Genomic DNA, 19,198 nt, shown 5'->3' with positions numbered 1-19,198 from the left:
CTTGATGTCATGGATTCTGAGAAATCAAATGGAATCCTTAGCTTTGTTCATCTAGGATGTTAGAGAATGATTAAAGAAAATTCAGGAACTACAAGCAAACTTTAACACTTCATGAAGCAGCAGTCTCCATTTGGAAAACTGCAAAAAGCAAGAATCTTTCCTAAGAAAGAATGAAGAACAAGATGGAGACAAATAGAAAATTTCTGATTGTCTGGGCAATGTAGTCGATCTTGTTTAGGACAAGAAGGAGCAAGGTAATAAGCATAGAGCCCAGAACTGGCTTGGCCTTTGGGGATTGACTGACTGGATATGCAGTGTTTCTGGTCAAGAAGAACATGTCCAGAGACACAAGAGTCACGTAGTTTCAATTTGCTGCCACAGCACCCTAGGCAGGAGCAGCCCCACCTTGGACCTAGAAAGGTATTTCAGCACCAGACAAGGCGCTTTGCTTTTGTTTTCCACCACTCTGGTGTCTCTCAGGATTTCCTGTTTATCTTTGGTCTTATGTAGGTTGAGCATAAAATTCCAGCCAGTATTGTTTCATAACCCCAAAAATGATGACGCCATTAAAGTGCTGCACTCAGTGTGCCAGCAAATTTGGGAAACTCAGCAGTGAGTTTTCCATAGCACTGGAAAAGATCAGTTTTCATTCTTATCCCAAAGAAGGGTAATGCCAAAGAATGTTCAAACAACCCACCAACTGTGCTTATTTCACACACTAGCAAGATAATCCTCAAAATCCATCAAGATGGGCCTCAGCAGTACATGAACCAAGAACTTTCAGATGTACAAGCTAGATTTAGAAAAGGCAGAGCAACCAGAGGTCAAATTGTCAACATCCATTGGATCATAGAAAAAGAAAGAGAATTCCAGAAAAACATCTACTTCTGTTTCTTTAACTATGCTAAAGGCTTTGATTGTGTGGATAACAACAAACTGTGGAAAATTCTTAAAGAGATAGGAACACCAGACCATCTTACCTGCCTCCTGAGAGACTTGAATGCAGGTTAAGAAGCAACAGTTAGAACCAGACATGGAACAATGAACTGGCTCAAAATTGGGAAAGAAGTACATCAAGGCTGTATATTGTCACTTTGTTTCTTTAATTTCTATGCAGAGAACATCATGAGAAATGCTGGGCTGGATGAGTCACAAGCTGGAATCAAGATTACCAGGAGAAATATCAACAACCTCTCATATGCAGATGAATGATACCACTCTAATGGCAGAAAGCAAAGAGAAACTAAAGGGCCTCTTGATGAGAGTGAAAGAGAAGAGTAAAAAAGCTGGCTTAAAACTCAACATTGAAAAAAGATCATGGCATCCGGTCCCATCACTTCATGGCAGTAGTTGGGGAAACAATGGAAATATTGACAGATTTTATTTTCTTGGGCTTCAGAATCACTGCAGATGATGACCTCACCATGAAATTAAAAGACACTTGCTCCTTGGAAGAAAAACTATGACCAACCTCGACAGCATATTAAAAAGTAGAGACATCACTTTGCCAACAAGGGATGCATCTAGTCAAAGCTATAGTAGTCATGTATAGATGTGAGAGTTGGACCATAAAGAATACTGAGTACCAAAGAATTGATGCTTTCAAACTGTGGTGCTGGAGAAGACTCTTGAGAGCCTCTTGGACAGCAAACAGATCAAACCAGTCAATCCTAAAGGAAATCAACCCTGAGTATTCATTGGAAGGACTGATGCTGAAGCTACAATACTTCGGCCACCTGATGCAAAGAACTAACTCATTGGAAAGGACCCTGATGCTGGGAAAGATTGAAGGCAGGAGGAGAAGAGATAACAGAGGATGAGATGGTTGGATGGCATCACTGACTCAGTGAACATGAGTTTGACCATACTTCAGGAGACAGTGAAAGACAGGGAAGCCTGGAGTGCTGTAGTCCACGGGACTCCAAAGAGTCTGACGTGACTCAGTGACTGAACAACAACAAACTGGTTCATCCATTTCATTTGTTTCTTTCTGCTCCTTCAGTTAGGCCCTGATGACCCCAGGTGGGTTAGGCTCTCATTCCTAGGTTTCCCCAAGTGCAGCTTTGTTAAGAAGAACAGAGTGCGCTCTCTGTTAGAGCATAAAGGGTTTTCTCACTGGTATTTAATGTGAGGACCAGGTTGAACTCCTCAGGGAAAAGCCCACAATCTTGTGGGTGTCCCTCCATCATTAGGTCCTTCTGGAGTTTTTAACACAGGTTGTCATCCCTGAGCCTCAGGCAACTCATAAATTACAGTTAAGGGTTTCCTACCCCAGGACTGGCTCCTGTGGTAATTTCCACTTCTGCGTCTCCACTCCAGATGTTTCGTTCTCCCACGTGGGATTCAGAACCGGAACAGAGGTGGGTAGTTCCTGGCCCCGGGCAGCTAGGCAGTGAGGAAACCTGAGTAGGTTAGCCTCTGTAAAGTGGTTTCTCTTGAGGTCAGGTGTGGTGAAGGCCTGGAGTATTGGGAAAAAATGACACTCAAACATAAAAGTGTCGTGAAGAAGTCCTTGGAGCTTATAAGCAAAAGCAACATTCCTTAGTGCCAATAAAAAGTGCACATTAGGTTTTGACTTGATTTACTGATTATCAAGCCTTGAGTTGAGAAGATCCCTTGGAAAATGGAATGGCCACCCCTTCCAGTGTTCTTGCCTGGAGGATTCCATGGACAGAGGAGCCTAGTGGGCTACAGTCCATGTGGTCGCAAAGAGTCAGACACAACTGAAGCAACTGACACACTTTTGCTTCTTATCCAGTGTAATGGAGCAAGATGTCACCAGTGACATTTATGTGATAATAACTTTTAAAGCTTTGAACATGCAGTTTTGTTAGTCCGACTTCATCCTCTCTATACTCAGAGACCACACATTGTATGTACGAGCTGGGAGGACATCTGTGCAAATAATTCAGGGAAGCTTGGGAACGTGACTGTGTCAGCAGGATGTGATGAACTCCGTGGCAGACATGTGTGTGTGAGTGACTGGTTGTCTTGGAGATGAGATATTCATGGCCACATAGGAAGACAGTTCAGACATTGTCTTGACCGAGGTCTTCCCAACAGGGCGATTCCTAAGTGACAGATTCTGAAGAATAAATAGACTGTTCCTGGGAACCACACGAAAGTCTCCTCATCAGATGTTTGTTTACAAAGCACATCATTGCCTGAGATACTGAACCACCCTGAATCCTTGACATGCTGTTTTTGTGCCTGCTAAAGCAATTTAGCAGGTTTAAGGCCACTTCTGCTTTCACCTGACCCATTCTTTTTAGAGAGATCTGTTTTTAAGGTAGGGTTTAAATGGTGCGTGAGACCAGAATCTCCTTTTTCCTTTAAAATAAAAACTTATTGGCGTATAATTGCCTTACAGTGTTCTGTTTGTCTCCACTGCACTGCAAAGTGAATCTATTGTATGGATAACTATATCCCCTCTTTTGGATTTCCTTCTCATTTAGGTCACCAAGGGGGACAGAGCAGTGAGATGATTTGGGGGACGGGGATTGACATATATACATTATCGATACTGTGAATAAAATAGATAATTAACGAGAACCTACTGTACAGCACAGAATCTTCTTAAAATTTGTAATTTATTTGCTTACGGCTGAGCTGGATCTTCATTGCTGTGTGGACTTTTTTCTAGGTGTGGTGCGTGGTGGCTTCTCTTGTCGCTCCCGGGCTCTAGGGCACAAGCTCGATAGTTGTGGCATGGGTTTAGTTCCTCCGCAGCGTGTGGGGTCTTCCTGCACCAGGGATGGAGCCTGTGTCTCCTGCATTGGCAGGTGGATTCTTTACCACTGAGCCACCAGAGAAGCCCCCAGAATCTTTTTAGAACACTCTTCTCTCAGTTCAGTTCAGTTCAGCCACTCAGTCGTGTCCAACTCTTTGAGACCCCATGGACTGCAACACGCCAGGCCTCCCTGTCCATCACCAACTCCTGGAGCTTAATCAAACTCATGCCCATTGAGTCGGTGATGCCATCCAACCAGCTCATCCTCTGTCGTCCCCTTCTCCTCCTGCCCTCAATCTTTCCCAGCATCAGGGTCTTTTCAAATGAGTCAGTTCTCCACATCAGGTGGCCAAAGTATTGGAGTTTCAGCTTCAGCATTAGTCCTTCCAATGAATATTCAGGACTGATCTCCTTTAGGATGGACTGGTTGGATCTCCTTGCAGTCCAAGGGACCCTCAAGAGTCTTCTTCAACACCACAGTTCAAAAGCATCAATTCTTCAGCTCTCAGCTTCTTTTATAGTCCAACTCTCACATCCATACATGACTACTGGAAAATCCATACCTTTGACTAAAAGGACCTTTGTTGGCAGAGTAATGTCTTTGCTTTTTAATATGCTGTCTAGGTTGGTCATAGCTTTTCTTCCAAGAATCAAGAATCTGTTAATATCATGGCTGCAATCACCACCTGCAGTGATTTTGGAGCCCCCCAAAATAAAGTCTGACACTGTTTCCACTGCTTCCCCATATATTTGCCATGAAGTGATGGGACTAGATCCTGTGATCTTAGTTTTCTGAACGTTGAGTTTCAAGCTAACTTTTTCACTCTTCTCTTTCACCTTCATCAAGAGGCTTTTTAGTTCCTCTTCACTTTCTGCCATAAGGGTGGTGTCATCTGCATATCTGATGTTATTGCTATTTCTCCCGGCAATCTTGATTCCAGCCTGTGACTCATCCAATCCAGCGTTTCTCATGATTCACTCTGCACAATAAGTTAAATAAGCAGGGTAACAATATACAGCCTTGATGTACTCCTTTCCCAATTTGGAACCAGTCTGTTGTTCCATGTCCAGTTCTAACTGTTGCTTCTTGACCTGCATACAGATTTCTCAAGAGGCAGGAAAGGTGGTCTGGTATTCCCATCTCTTGAAAGATTTTCCACAGTTAGTTGTGATCCACACAGTCAAAGGCCTTGGCATAGTCAACAAAGCAGAAGTAGATGTTTTTCTGGGACTCTTGCTTTTTTGGATGATCCAGCAGATGTTGGCAATTTGATCTCCGGTTCCTCTGCCTTTTCTAAATCTAACTTGAACATCTGGAAGTTCACAGTTCATGTACTGTTGAAGCCTGGCTTGGAAAATTTAGAGCAGTACTTTGCTAGCATGTGTGGTAGTTTGAGCATTCTTTGGCATTGCCTTTCTTTGGGGTTGGAATGAAACTGACCTTTTCCAGTCCTGTGGCCACTGCTGAGTTTTCCAAATTTGGTGGTATATTGAACTGTGGTGTTGGAGAAGACTCTTGAGGGTCCCTTGGACTGCAAGGAGATCAAACCAGTCCATCCTGAAGGAAATCAGTCCTGAATATTCAGGAAGGACTGATGCTGAAGCTGAAACTCCAGTACTTTGGCCACCTGATGCAAAGAACTGACTCATTTGAAAAGACCCTAATGCTGAGAAAGATTGAAGGTACGGGGAAAAGGGGACGACAGAGGATGAGATGATTGGATGGCATCACTGATTCAATGGACATGAGTTTGAGTAACCTCCAGCAGTTGGTGATGGACAGGAAAGCCCAGTGTGCTGCAGTCCATGGGATTGCAAAGAGTCGGACATGACTGAGTGACTGAAATGACTTACTGATTGAAGGCGGCACTTTCACAGCATCATCTTTTAGGATTTGAAATAGCTCAACTGGAAATCCATCACCTCTACTAGCTTTGTTTATAGTGATGCTTCCTAAAGCCCTCTTGACCTTGCATTCCAGGATATCTGGCTCTAGGTGAGTGATCACACCATCGTGATTATCTGGGTCTTGAAGATCTTTTTTGTACAGTTCTTCTGTGTATCCTTGCCATCTCTTCTTAATATCTTCTGCTTCTGTTAGGTCCATATCATTTCTGTCCTTTATTGTGCCCGTTTTTGCATGAAATGTTCCCTTGGTATCTCTAATTTTCTTGAAGAGATCTCTCAGTTCAATTACGACCCCATGAATCGCAGCACGCCAGGCCTCCCTGTCCATCACCAACTCCTGGAGTTCACTCAGACTCACATCCATCGAGTCAGTGATGCCATTCAGCCATCTCATCCTCTGTCATCCCCTTCTCCTGCCCCCAATCCTTCCCAGCATCAGAGTCTTTTCCAATGAGTCAACTCTTCACATGAGGTGGCCAAAGTACTGGAGTTTCAGCTTTAGCATCATTCCTTCCAAAGAACAACCAGGGCTGATCTCCTTCAGAATGGACTGGTTGGATCTCCTTGCAGTCCAAGGGACTCTCAAGAGTCTTCTCCAACACTACAGTTCAAATGCATCAATTCTCCGGTGCTCAGCCTTCTTCACAGTCCAACTCTCACATCCATACATGACCACAGGAAAAACCATAGCCTTGACTAGACAGACCTTAGTCAGTAAAGTAATGTCTCTGCTTTTCAATATGCTATCTAGGTTGGTCATAACTTTTCTTCCAAGGAGTAAGCATCTTTTAATTGCATGGCTGCAGTCACCATCTGCAGTGATTTTGGAGCCCAAAAAATAAAGTCTGACACTGTTTCCACTGTTTCCCCATCTATTTCCCATGAAGTGATGGGACCAGATTCCATGATCTTTGTTTTCTGAATGTTGAGCTTTAAGCCAACTTTTTCACTCTCCATTTTCACTTTCATCAAGAGGCTGTTTAGTTCCTCTTCACTTTCTGCCATAAGGGTGGTGTCATCTGCATATCTGAGGTTATTGATATTTCTCCCAGCAATCTTGATTCCAGCTTGTGTTTAATCTCTAGTCTTTCCCATTCTATTGTTTTCCTCTATTTCTTTGCATTGATTGCTGAGGAAGGCTTTCTTATCTCTCCTTCTATTCTTTGGAACTCTGCATTCAAATGGGTATATCCTTATCTTTCCTTTTCTCCTTTGCCTTTAGCCTCTCTTCTTTTCTCAGTTATTTGTAAGCCCTCCTCAGACTGCCTGTTTGCATTTCTTTTTCTTGGGGATGGTCTTGATCACTGCCTCCTGTACAATCATCTGGAAAACAGAGCAGAAACTGTTTTAAAGTAAACACAAGCTTAAGCTGTTTGACTATGACAATTTGTTTGCATGAATAAAGATGATATTGTTTCATAAGACAATTTAAAAATGACATGAAAAATAAAACAGCCTTTCAAATAAATGGCCTAATGTCCATTTTGTAGTACTGAAATAAAAAAGAGAAAGATTTAAGAAAGAGAAGAATCCATAAAAACATATTTGTGAGGAGATGAGAGTATTCACTTCTTGTTTAAACAGTGTGTTGATTAAATATTGGCTCTGATTACCACATTCAGCCTTCGAAACAGTTCCATCCACAGCACTGATGCTGACTTTCAATGTCATGTCAGGGCTGAGTCACCAGAACCAGGCAATGGAATTTTACTAGTCAGGCTTTGTGCATCCCCACTTCGGTGTGGACCACAGGAGGATGTGGGAGACATTGCAAGGCCTCAGGCAGAACAGGGTTAGGATGAGCATGGTTGCTCTACGTTGGTGTGCTGGTGATAATTCACATTCTAAGATGTGACTTCAGAGGCAGATATTATTGAATAGTAAAAATATATATATATTTCACTTGATATGAAATTATACCTCAGCCCTCATTACTGTGCATAAAATAGATACTAAGGGGAACCTACTGCACGGCACAGGAAGCTCTACCCGGTGCTCTGTGACGATTGAAATGGGAAGGAGATCCAGAAATGAGGGGGCTTATGGATCTGTACAGCTGATGCACTTTGCTGTATGGTAGAAATGAACACAACGTTGTAAAGTCTCTATACCCCATTAGAAAACAAACAAAACAAAACAAAAAGCCTGACTGCATATTAGGCACTTGAGTAGGCTCTAGGGCTGCAAGCAATGGATAAGCAGTCAAAACCTGTCCTCATGGAGCTCAAGGTCTGGTGAGGAGAAAGAGAAGACAGGGGATTCATAGACCTGTAAATAAAGGAAACTGCAGAGATACATGTCGTTAAGCGCTGTGAACGAAACAAGCAGGGAAGCTGTTTAAGGAATTTCTGGTGCTGATACAGTGTTTGTAAAGATGGTTAAGGGTATCTCTCTAAGAAGGTAACATTTGAACAACAGCCTGAGAGTGCAGGAGCTCCTTGTGTGCCAGAAATGAAGGGGACACTTGTGGAAGCTTGTTCTCAGGAGAGGGAACAGAACCTGTAAAGACCCTGAGGCAGGGGCACAGCAAGGAAGCCTGTCTGTCTGGGCCCAGGGAGAGGGAGTGAGGAGACTCAGGGCTCACAGGGTTATTTATCGTGATGACTGTGGCTCCTGCTCCCAGTGACAGGATGGCTTTGGAGGGGGTGGTAAAGAGAGGCCTTGTCGACTTAGTGTGAACAGCCAGTAGATTTATGTTTAGCCTCCAATTCTATCACACAGGGGATTTGTTTTTAAGTTTGTAACATCATATTAAGGCTTCTTAGGTGGTGCAGTGGTAAAGAATCCACTTGCCAGTGCAGGAGGTGCAAAAGACACAGGTTCAATTCCTGAGTCGGGAAAATCCCCTGGAGAAGGGCATGGCAACCCATGCCCAGGTATCCTTGCCTGGAGAATCCCATGGACAGAGGAGGCTGGTGCGCTACAGTCCATGGGGTCTCAAAAAGTCAGATATGACTGAGCAACTGAGCCTATTGTCAAACAAAGAAAAAGTATTAGAAATGCCCAGGGGTCCAGTAGCAGCTGGAGAATGAGATGTTGACTTTCTCATGAATGTGAAACCATCTTAGGAGATGATACACACTTTCTCTAGCATATGAATCCTTCTATAACCATACTCTAAAACAGGCACATTCCCACTTTCAAATATTTCATGTGTGTATATTCTTTCTGTTGTAAAGAACGTGAGTTGATACTAGCTCGCTTTATTGATCATTAGAAAACATTTGTTTAACAGAAAGTTGCTTTTAAAAAGCAGATAAACAGCAAAGATCATTAAAATGGTTTATTTTTAAACTCCCTTCTAAGAGTAGGTCACTGCAGTCAATAAATGTGTTACTCATACTTTTCAGCACAGTTATAGTTTGCGATTTGAGACACAGCATGGACCACTTGTCTTATATTTTGGCTTTGATTTTATTTCATTTTCGGCTGTGCTGGGTCTTCTTGCTGCACTCAGGCTTTGTCTAGTCGCTGCGACAGGGGCCTCCTCTCTAGTTCCCGCCAGCGCCAGGGCTTCTCATTGCGGCGGCTTCTTTTTTGTGTGGACCATGCTGTGGGTTCTCGGTGCACGGGCTTCAGTAGTTGCAGCGTTCAGGCTTGGTTGCCCCGCAGCATGTGGGATCTTCCCAGACCAGGGAGTGAACCTGTGTCTCTGCACTGATAGGTGGAAGCTTACCCAGTGGACCTCCAGGGAAGTCCCACTTGTTAGTCCTGATACTTGATACGGTGCCCCTGGGTCTTGGTGTGTTGGTTTTAGGCTCACAGAGGCTTCACGCCCCTGACTCCACGCATGTGTGATGGAGGGCTCGTCGTCGCAGGGTGGGGGTCGGAGGGTCTGGTCTCCATGCATAGGGAGGTGGAAATGCCCGCTGTGCATGGAGAACTCTGAGCTTCCACTTGGTGCCTGAATGAGAGAGAGTGCATCGGTGCAGGGGCGGGAGCTGGGGCGGGGCCGGCTAAACCAAGTTACCTAATGGATGCTAGGGACCCAACTGCCGCAGGAACTCCAAATGTCGTTTTGTAAAAAGGAGACCGATGTACGTTCCCGAGGGCAGACCACACAGGACACAGGCGTTCGTTGCCCCTCTTCTTCATCTCATGCCTTTGGTCCCGGGCTGGGTGACCTCACAGCCCAGGTCTGGCTGAGGCTGTAAACGCTGGTGGTCGGTGGATGTGATTCAGTGCCTCCCTTTGCCTTGCGGTTGCTCATTCAAAGTGAAAGTGTTAGTCACTCAGTTGCATCAGATTCTTTGGGGTCCCATGGACTGGAACCCGCCAGACTCCTCTGTCCGTGGCATTTCCCAGGCAAGAATACTGGAGTGGATTGCCATTCCCTTCTCCAGGGGATCCTCCTGACCCAGGGCTCCGACCCATGTCTCTTGCTTGGCAGGCAGATCCTTTACCACTGAGTCGCCTGGGAAGTCCGAACCGCTCCTTAGGTGAGAGCAAAGCCAGGGAGTGGAGGTCAGCCCCACAGTCATCCAAGCAAACAGTGAGCTTCAGAAAGTTTCCACAAGGTGGCAGCACTTTCTCCTGGCCACCTCTGATTCCTTGGGCAACTTGGCTTCCTGGGCTGTGAATTGGAATGGAATGTGCCTGAGCAACTTAAGGGGTTGGGTCTCACTTCTTCCCCCTAAAGTTTCACCCCTCCCCTCCAGACTCATTCCAACCGGGGCCACAGCACCCTCTTGAGGGGCCTAGAAGACTGCACTTTTAAGAAGGAAGCTTGGGTTGGGGACCCCAGCACCAGAGGTTCTGGGGGCTAGGTAACTTTTCCAAGGTCCTGGAAGATAAGAGGGTCGGGTTCCCATCCTTTGGGAGTACTAGGGACTCTGGTCTCAGTCAGGGAAACCAGACAGAAGACGTTTAAGAGGGGTCGCAATTAAGGGCTCGTTGCTCGGCTGTACTGACCCCACCCCAATCCAGCGATGGGACCCAAGCCTGCTCAGGCTCCAGGGATGGACGAGCAGTGCAAGTCAGGAAGGCTGGAGGGAATAAACAAGGCAATGCTTTTATTTTCTTTAATCTCATGCCTGTGCTATGTTGGAGTATATTAATTTTGCAGTTTTCTGTTTGTCGTCAGTGTCTAGCTGCCTGATTCATTTATGACATATACGTACATACAAATTCTATTTATTCTTTTGCCATAGAGGTTTTTGCAGAAGGTCAGCATAGTTCCCTGTGCTGATCACCAGGTCCTTGTGGAGTGTCTGGTACAGACACAAATATATGTGTATGTGTTATTCCCAACCTTCTAATTAATTCTTTGGCCTTTTCTTTTTAATTTTTAAAAAATCCTTGTGTTTGCATTCTCAGAGTCCGTTTTTGTGTTGTAATTTAGTTCCTTTGTCTCTCTTCCTAAATTTTGCCTAGAAGGGGCATCACACGCTCTTGTCTTCATCTGTCCGGCTGATTTCGCTTTGTATGTGATCCTCCAGCATCCATTTCTATGGCTACAGGTGCAATAATTCATAATCTCAGTGGCGGCTTTTCATTGCTAAATAATAGTCCACTGTCTATAAGTACCAGGTCTTCGTTAAGCTTTGATCTCTCAGTGGACATTTCACGGGGTCTGTGTCTCGGCTCTTGTAAGTGGTGCTGAAGTGAATGTTGGGGTGCATGTGACTTTTTGAACAATGGTTCTCCCAGGATATAGGCTGAGATGTGGGAATGTCAGACCCTAGGGTTAGCTCTCTTGAATTTTTTTTCCTGCCACGCAGAGGCTGTCAGTTCTAGTGGCTGTTGCCAGTGTTCCTTCGGCCGAGCATGTGGGGGGTTCCCCATTCCTCCCTTCTCTTTCCCATATATATTGTTTGTAGACTTGTGAGAATAGTCATTCTTGACTGGTGGGATTTGATTTCTTGTTGTCATTTTGATTAGCATTCCTCTTGCAATAATTAGGGATACATAGAATCTTGTCTTGTGGTGGTTAGGGTATTTTTTCTTGCTTTCTTTTTTCTTTTAGACATGTGTGGAAAAATTTATGTCTTGATTGGCATCTTGCAAGTTGGGTGTGTTTGCAACTTCAGTTCAGTTCAGTCGCTCAGTCGTGTCCAATTCTTTGCAACTCCGTGGACTACAGCATGCCAGTCTTCCCTGTCCATCATCAACTCCTGAGGCATGCTCAAACTCACATTCATCAAGTCAGTGATGCCGTCCAACCCTCTCATCCTCTGTCATCCCCTTCTCCTCCTGCCTTCAGTCTTTCCCAGCATCAGGGTCTTTTCCAATGAGTCCATTCTTTGCATCAGGTGACCAAAGTATTGGAGCTTTAGCATTGGTCCTTCCAATGAATATTCAGGACTGATTTCCTTTAGGATGGACTGGTTGGATCTCCTTGCAGTCCAAGGGACTCTCAAGGGTCTTCTCCAACACTACAGTTCAAAAGCATCAATTCTTCGGTGCTCAGCTTTCTTTATAGTCCAACTCTCACATCCATACATGACTACTGGAAAAACCATAGCTTTGAATAGATAGACCTTTGTCAGCAAAGTAACGTCTCTACTTTTTAATATGTTGTCTGGGTTGGTCATAGCTTTTCTTTCAAGGAGCAAGTGTCTTTTCATTTCATGGCTGCAGTCACCATCTACAGTGCTTTTGGAGCTCCCCAAAATAAAGTCTCTCACTGTTTCCACTGTTTCCCTATCTATGTGCAATTTATTTCTCTAATATTTACCTCAAGACCTTTCTTGAGGCAAGCTGTCATTGACAGCATCCCCCGCCCCCTTGTGAATTGGAGGTGCCATCAAATGCCTTTGGTCAAGGTGTAGTTACAGAAAAGGTCCACAGGTGGCAGCACTTTTTGATGACCACTGAAAGCATCGCTATGAACAAAGCTAGTGGAGGTGACAGAATTCCAGTTGAGCTCTTTCAAATCCTGAAAGATGATGCTGTGAAAGTGCTGCACTCAATATGCCAGCAAATTTGGAAAACTCAGCAGTGGCAACAGGACTGGAAAAGGTCAGTTTTCATTCCAATTCCAAAGAAAGGCAATGCCAAAGAATGCTCAAACTACCGCACAATTGCACTCATCTCACACACTAGTAAAGTAATGCTCAAAATTCTCCAAGCCAGGCTTCAGCAATACGTGAACCGTGAACTACCTGATGTTCAAGCTGGTTTTAGAAAAGGCAGAGGAACCAGAGATCAAATTGCCAACATCTGCTGGATCATGGAACAAGCAAGAGAGTTCCAGAAAAACATCTATTTCTGCTTTATTGACTATGCCAAAGCCTTTGACTGTGTAGATCATAAGAAACTGTGGAAAATTCTGAAAGAGATGGGAATAGCAGACCACTTGACCTGCCTCCTGAGAGATCTGTATGCAGGTCAGGAAGCAGCAGTTAGAACTAGACATGGAACAACAGACTGGTTCCAAATAGGAAAAGGAATACATCAAGGCTGTATATTGTCACCCTGCCTATTTAACTTCTATGCAGAGTACATCATGAGAAACGCTGGACTGGAAGAAGCACAAGCTGGAATCAAGATTGCCGGGAGAAATATCAATAACTTCAGATATACAGATGACACCACCCTTATGGCAGAAAGGGCAGAGGAACTAAAAAGCCTCTTGATGAAAGTGAAAGTGAAAATGGAGAGTGAAAAAGTTGGCCTAAAGCTCAACATTCAGAAAATGAAGATCATGGCATCTGGTCCCATCACTTCATGGGAAATAGATGGGGAAACAGCGTCAGACTTTATTTTTGGGGGCTCCAAAATCACTGCAGATGGTGACTGCAGCCATGAAATTAAAAGACACTTACTCCTTGGAAGAAAACTTATGACCAACCTAGATAGTATATTCAAAAAGAGACATTACTTTGCCAACAAAGGTCTGTCTAGTCAAGGCTATGGTTTTTCCTGTGGTCATGTATGGATGTGAGAGTTGGACTGTGAAGAAGGCTGAGCGCTGAAGAATTGATGCTTTTGAACTGCGATGTTGGAGAAGACTCTGGAGAGTCCCTTGGACTGCAAGGAGATCCAACCAGTCCATTCTAAAGGAGATCAGCCCTGGTTGTTCTTTGGAAGGAATGATGCTAAAGCTGAAACTCCAGTACTTTGGCCACCTCATGCGAAGAGTTGACTCACTGGAAAAGATTCTGATGCTGGGAGGGATTGGGGGCAGGAGGAGAAAGGGATGACAGAGGATGAGATGGCTGGATGGCATCACTGACTCGATGGATGTGAGTCTGAGTGAACTCTGGGAGTTGGTGATGGACAAGGAGGCCTGGCGTGCTGCAGTTCATGGGGTTGCAAAGTGTCGGACACGACTGAGCGACTGAACTGGTTCCTGGGGCAAGCAGAGCATTAGGCAAAGATGGCTTCCAGGGTTGTGAAATAGAGTGGAAAGTACCTGAGTGAACATTTAAGGGCTTGTGTCTCACTACTTATTCCCCATAAAGCATCACAGATACACACACACACACTCACTCACAGATACATACACACACTCACACACTCACTCACAGATACACACACACACACACACATACACACACACACGGCTTCCAGACTAATCCTAACAGAAGCCACAGCACCTTGCTGACTGTGCTTCAGTGCCTAGGAGTCTGCACTCTCAGGAAGGAGGCTTGAGCTGAGAGCTCCAGCATGAGGAGACGTGGAGGTTAGGAGACTATTGCCCCCAAGGTCTTCAAGGACTTGATCCCACTCGAGTCTCTGGTCCGAACCAGAGCACAGTGGACTGTATATGCTTAACTAGGGCTCAACAAACACCCTGCCAGGCTGTCTCAAAAACACAGCAGTCTAGCCTGGACACCCAGGCTGCAGAGATTCCAGGATGGATCACAACCCAAGTCAGGACAATCAGGGGAACGAAGCAGGCACCGCTTGTCTTTCTTTTTTTTAACATCATGTCGATGCTATGTTGGAGGATAGTCGATTTGCAGTGTTGTGCTTGTCTTCAGTGTATAGCTGCCGGATTCAGGTATAACGTGTCCATGGTGAATCTCTATTGCATTTTTGAACTTTTTAACAGACAGAAGGTCAAGAAGAGTGCCAAGCATCAGGTCCTTGTGAATTACCTATCTCAGATACACTTTTCTGTGTATATAAAGAAGTTAGGAGACAATTTTTGTGGATTATCTCTTAGATACAGATTTCTGTCATTAGAGATACAGATTGCTGTCTACATATGGGAGGCAGAAAGGAAGTGAAGAGGAAAAGTTAAAATTTTACATAACTTCCTGCGAGATTCGCCTCTGTAACTCAGCTTTCTCCTTGCAGAGTCTGGATCACGTGGGTCACGTAGTCTCAGAAAGTGGGAACTTATAATACTGGGAACTGGAGCTTATTTCACTTACCTTGTCCTGCCCTTTGCAATTGCCCAGCCCCTGAAAACCTGCTTGATCATGCCTGTCCATGTGAAGGTCAGGTATTCCCATCCCATCTTGACTGCTGTTCCCACATGCACGAAACCTTAAACCAGCCTATTAGCAGCTAGTGTTGCCTGCTGTCTGTCTATAAAAACTCTGTAACCCCTTTGTTCAGGGCTCAGAGCTTAGACGATTAACTCCTCTGGGCCCGCCAGCATAATAGACCTGAGTTCTCCAACTCTCCGAGCGTGGTGCTTGGTTTCTCAATTACTGGTTTCTGCAACATTTCTGGAGGCCCCAGTGAGATTCCAACCATGCCAGCCCCTTGAGCCGTTGGACTGGTGGCTCGGCTGGGCTGGAGCAAAGGAACTCCAAGACGAACAATGAGGCTTGCCACCTGAGAGTATTCCGGGGTCTCTTTCAGACAGGTGTTCTGACTCTCCAGACAGCCGAGCCCCAACTGGACTCACTGGAGGGATGGACCAACTCACCAGGAATGGCCACAGGATCAGGTAAGGCCCCAGAGCCAGTCCCCAGTCAGGTTCTACCCCAATGGGTAGGAGAGGAGACTGGTCATCTTCTTGAAGCTCCTAGGAAAGGAGCAACTGTTAAGGAAACCTGGGGACTCAGGAGAAGGGAGGCATTGTGACTGATAACCTCCTTGGAGCTCCCAGGAAGGGAGCAACAGTTAAGGAAACCTGGGGACTCAGGAGAAGGGAGGCATTGTGATAGCCTCTGAAAGATTGTGAGTGTGTGATTGCTGATTGAACAGAGTGAGAGAAATTTTTCTTTTTGGAAACTGCAAAACCAATTCTTTTTGCATATGCAATTAAAAACATTTAGCTTGTTAAAAGGCCTGCCTAGAAAAAAGCTTGACGTTAACCCTTTCCAGGTCCTTGAAATACATAGCCCACTTTGCCTAAGACCTCAGCCTTGGGCAAACTAGAACTTCAAGCAAGGAAAAAAAGGGGCCAAAGAGATAATTTAAATCTCAAACAGAAAACTGTAAGATCTCTCTCTGTCTGACTGTCTGGATTTATGTATGTTTCAGTGTATGTCTTTTGTTTTTTCTGATAATACTGTTGAAGTCATAAATGAGTTCTAAGTTAATTGGCCTAAAGAAAAGTAAGTGCTTATAAACCAAACAATTCCAAATACAAGAAAAATAAACCTAAATAAATTTCAGATTCACATGAACTGGAAAATATTCAATATTAAATATCTAGTATTAATGTTTGTTTGCTAATCTAATAAGGAAAATAGGATGTATGTTTTTAGTAAAGAAGGTATAAAAAATAAAATTATATTTTATAAGGGGAAAAGAAAGTAGGTCTGACTTATAGGTGGCTGTTACAGAAAGTGATTAAAAGGTTGGTGGAAAGTGGACCCTGAAAAAAGGTTTTGGGCATGGTTAGGACTAAGTTTAAAATAAATTTAATTAAGTTTACATAAATGAGTTTAAAGTAAGCTGGTGCAAAAACTTGAGTTTGGCCTTTCTCTCTGTTAGGAGGACATACTTTCTTCAGATGCTGAACTGCTTTTAATAATAGATTTAAATTTCTTTACCTCTTAATTGATCTGTTCTATATGTGCCTTTGAAATCTTTTGCTAACTTTGGCTAAGTAAATAACTATTATTTCACAGTAATTTATATGATCCTGCCTGACTGTTATAAACCCTTTTGACATTTATTGACAAAACTTCCTAAATAACTTGACTTCTAGCTAACTTTGGGATGCTTCAGAGGGCCCCTGAGACATCCCAAAGAGCTATTAAGTTACCTGGGTTCATTGCACATGTTAAATTACATAAGAAGTACTGCTGAAGGGGTGATAAATCTTTTCAGGTTATACTGTATGGTTGATGTTACTAATATAGATATCCTAGAATTATGTGAAATTCATATAGATCTCATATGCTCTTATAAAATATGGTCAATTATGATTCTAGTTATCATATTAAAGTGTTAGGACCAGGTTTCTTTGTCAATTGCAATAGAATCAGATTTTAAACATGCCTTCTATGGTTTTCCTCTCATGCCTGTAGAAGAAGACTACTAGTTCTTCAAGATTTTTGGAAAAGACTTTCTAAGATTAAGCAGATAAACAAATTTTGTTATTAACAGTAAGCTTGTACCAGACTGGAATTTGGTCTTCTCTCTGTTAGAGAGCAAAGTTCTCTTCAGTTCAGTTCAGTCGCTCAGTCGTGTCCGACTCTTTGCGACCCCATGAATTGCAGCACACCAGGCCTCCCTGTCCATCACCAACTCCCGGAGTTCACTCAAACTCACGTCCATCGAGTCGGTGATGCCATCCAGCCATCTCATCCTCTGTCATCCCCTTTACCACCTGCCCCCAATCCCTCCCAGCATCAGAGTCTTTTCCAATGAGTCAACTCTTCGCATGAGGTGGCCAAAGTACTGGAGTTTCAGCTTTAGCATCATTCCTTCCAAAGAACAACCAGGGCTGATCTCCTTCAGAATGGACTGGTTGGATCTCCTTGCAGTCCAAGGGACTCTCAAGAGTCTTCTCCAACACCACAGTTCAAAAGCATCAATTCTTCGGCGCTCAGCTTTCTTCACAGTCCAACTCTCACATTCATACATGACCACTGGAAAAACCATAGCCTTGACTAGACGGATCTTTGTTGGCAAAGTAATGTCTCTGCTTTTCAATATGCTATCTAGGTTGGTCATAACTTTTCTTCCAAGGAGTAAGCGTCTTTTAATTTCATGGCTGCAGTCACCATCTGCAGTGATTTTGGAGCCCCCCAAAATAAAGTCTGACACTGTTTCCACTGTTTCCCCATCTATTTCCCATGAAGTGTTGGGACCAGATGCCATGATCTTCATTTTCTGAATGTTGAGTTTTAAGCCAACCTTTTCACTCTCCTCTTTTACTTTCATCAAGAGGCTTTTTAGTTCCTCTTCCCTTTCTGCCATAAGGGTGGTGTTATCTGCATATCTGAGGTTATTGATATTTCTCCCGGCAATCTTGATTCCAGCTTGTGCTTCTTCCAGCCCAGCATTTCTCATGATGTACTCTGCATAGAAGTTAAATAAGCAGGGTGACAATATACAGCCTTGATGTACTCCTTTTCCTATTTGGAACCAGATTATGAATTTCTTTGTCTTTAAGTGATTTATATTTGTTTTTAAAATCTGGTTTTTTTTTACTTTGGTAAAGTAAATAAACATTATTTAAGATTGTGGGACATGTAGACAAAGCTCATTCTGCTTCTACAAAAAATAACTCCTCATGGTTAGACTTTTGCTATCCAGATGTCCTTAAAACATGGCAACAGTCTGCTCCTAAGTCAGGAAATTAAAAATGGATAAACAACAGCTGAAAATCAAAGAGCCAGGGCTATAGGAAATCCAAGATGGCCGCTTGGCTTTTCCCGGCTCCCTGACAGACCTCATTTTTATTTGATGCATTAAAGACTTCCCTGGCTACAATGTTAATGCCCTCACAATGAGTTCTCAAAAAAAAAAGAAAAAATTATGTTTCACTGAATGTTAACTTCTAGTTTTGTTAATTAAGGTCCGTGCTTAGTAACACTTCTGAAATAGTTCTTTGTTAAGTTATATTGCTAAAAGATTTAATTAAGTTATTAAAAAGGACACTCTAAGGTTGTTTCTAAAGCTTGTCTCAGTAACCAGTCTTTGGATAAAGGTCAGATGCTCCATGATGTACACCAGGAGATTAACACTTGAGTATTATCATTTAACTGAGTCAGATGACCTGGGGTATACCAGGCTATACCCAGTGAAAGTTCTTGACTTCAATTCTTGCTTGTGACCTTACTAATAACAGCTAGCTATATTATTTTCTATGCAGCTTGTTTCAGAAGATTATTTCTTGCATTACCAAATGTGTGACTGAGCCTAAGATGAAATGCTGATATGCAGTTCCATATGTGATCAGTAATGGTAATAACATAGCCCTAGATATGGGAAGCAGCAGCAAGAGGAAATATGTTCCTGGACCACAAGGCTAGCAAGACAGGTATAGTGCAGAGACTTTTGTTACTTGTAAGGCCTGGCCTAGTGACAACACACTGAGTGACCTGTCAATGGAATTTTTGCTAGACCTGGGAATGAGCCTTCCCAGCACCACGGGTTACAATGACCATGAAATGCCCCCAAAACATGGTCAAATATGTGGCTATAAAGGGGCCCTGTTGACTGAAAGTTGGCCCTTGCCAGCTGCCTCTACAAAGATTA

At 43.6% G+C, this 19,198-nt stretch overlaps 1 non-coding gene across 1 annotated transcript; it reads right to left on the bottom strand.

Annotated features, from left to right (window-relative positions):
* Positions 1 to 15,109: 15,109 nt before the first annotated feature.
* LOC138074768 (small nucleolar RNA SNORA17) lies at positions 15,110 to 15,272 on the bottom strand. Its single transcript, XR_011144578.1, has one exon. It is a non-coding gene; the product is annotated as a small nucleolar RNA SNORA17 (small nucleolar RNA).
* Between the last annotated feature and the right edge of the window lie 3,926 nt (positions 15,273 to 19,198).

The sequence above is a fragment of the Capricornis sumatraensis genome, chromosome 2 (genome assembly GCF_032405125.1).
Source record: "Capricornis sumatraensis isolate serow.1 chromosome 2, serow.2, whole genome shotgun sequence".
Taxonomy (NCBI): domain Eukaryota; kingdom Metazoa; phylum Chordata; class Mammalia; order Artiodactyla; family Bovidae; genus Capricornis; species Capricornis sumatraensis.
Note: the sequence above shows the minus strand (reverse complement) of the source record. Positions and strands in the feature narration are given on the sequence as shown.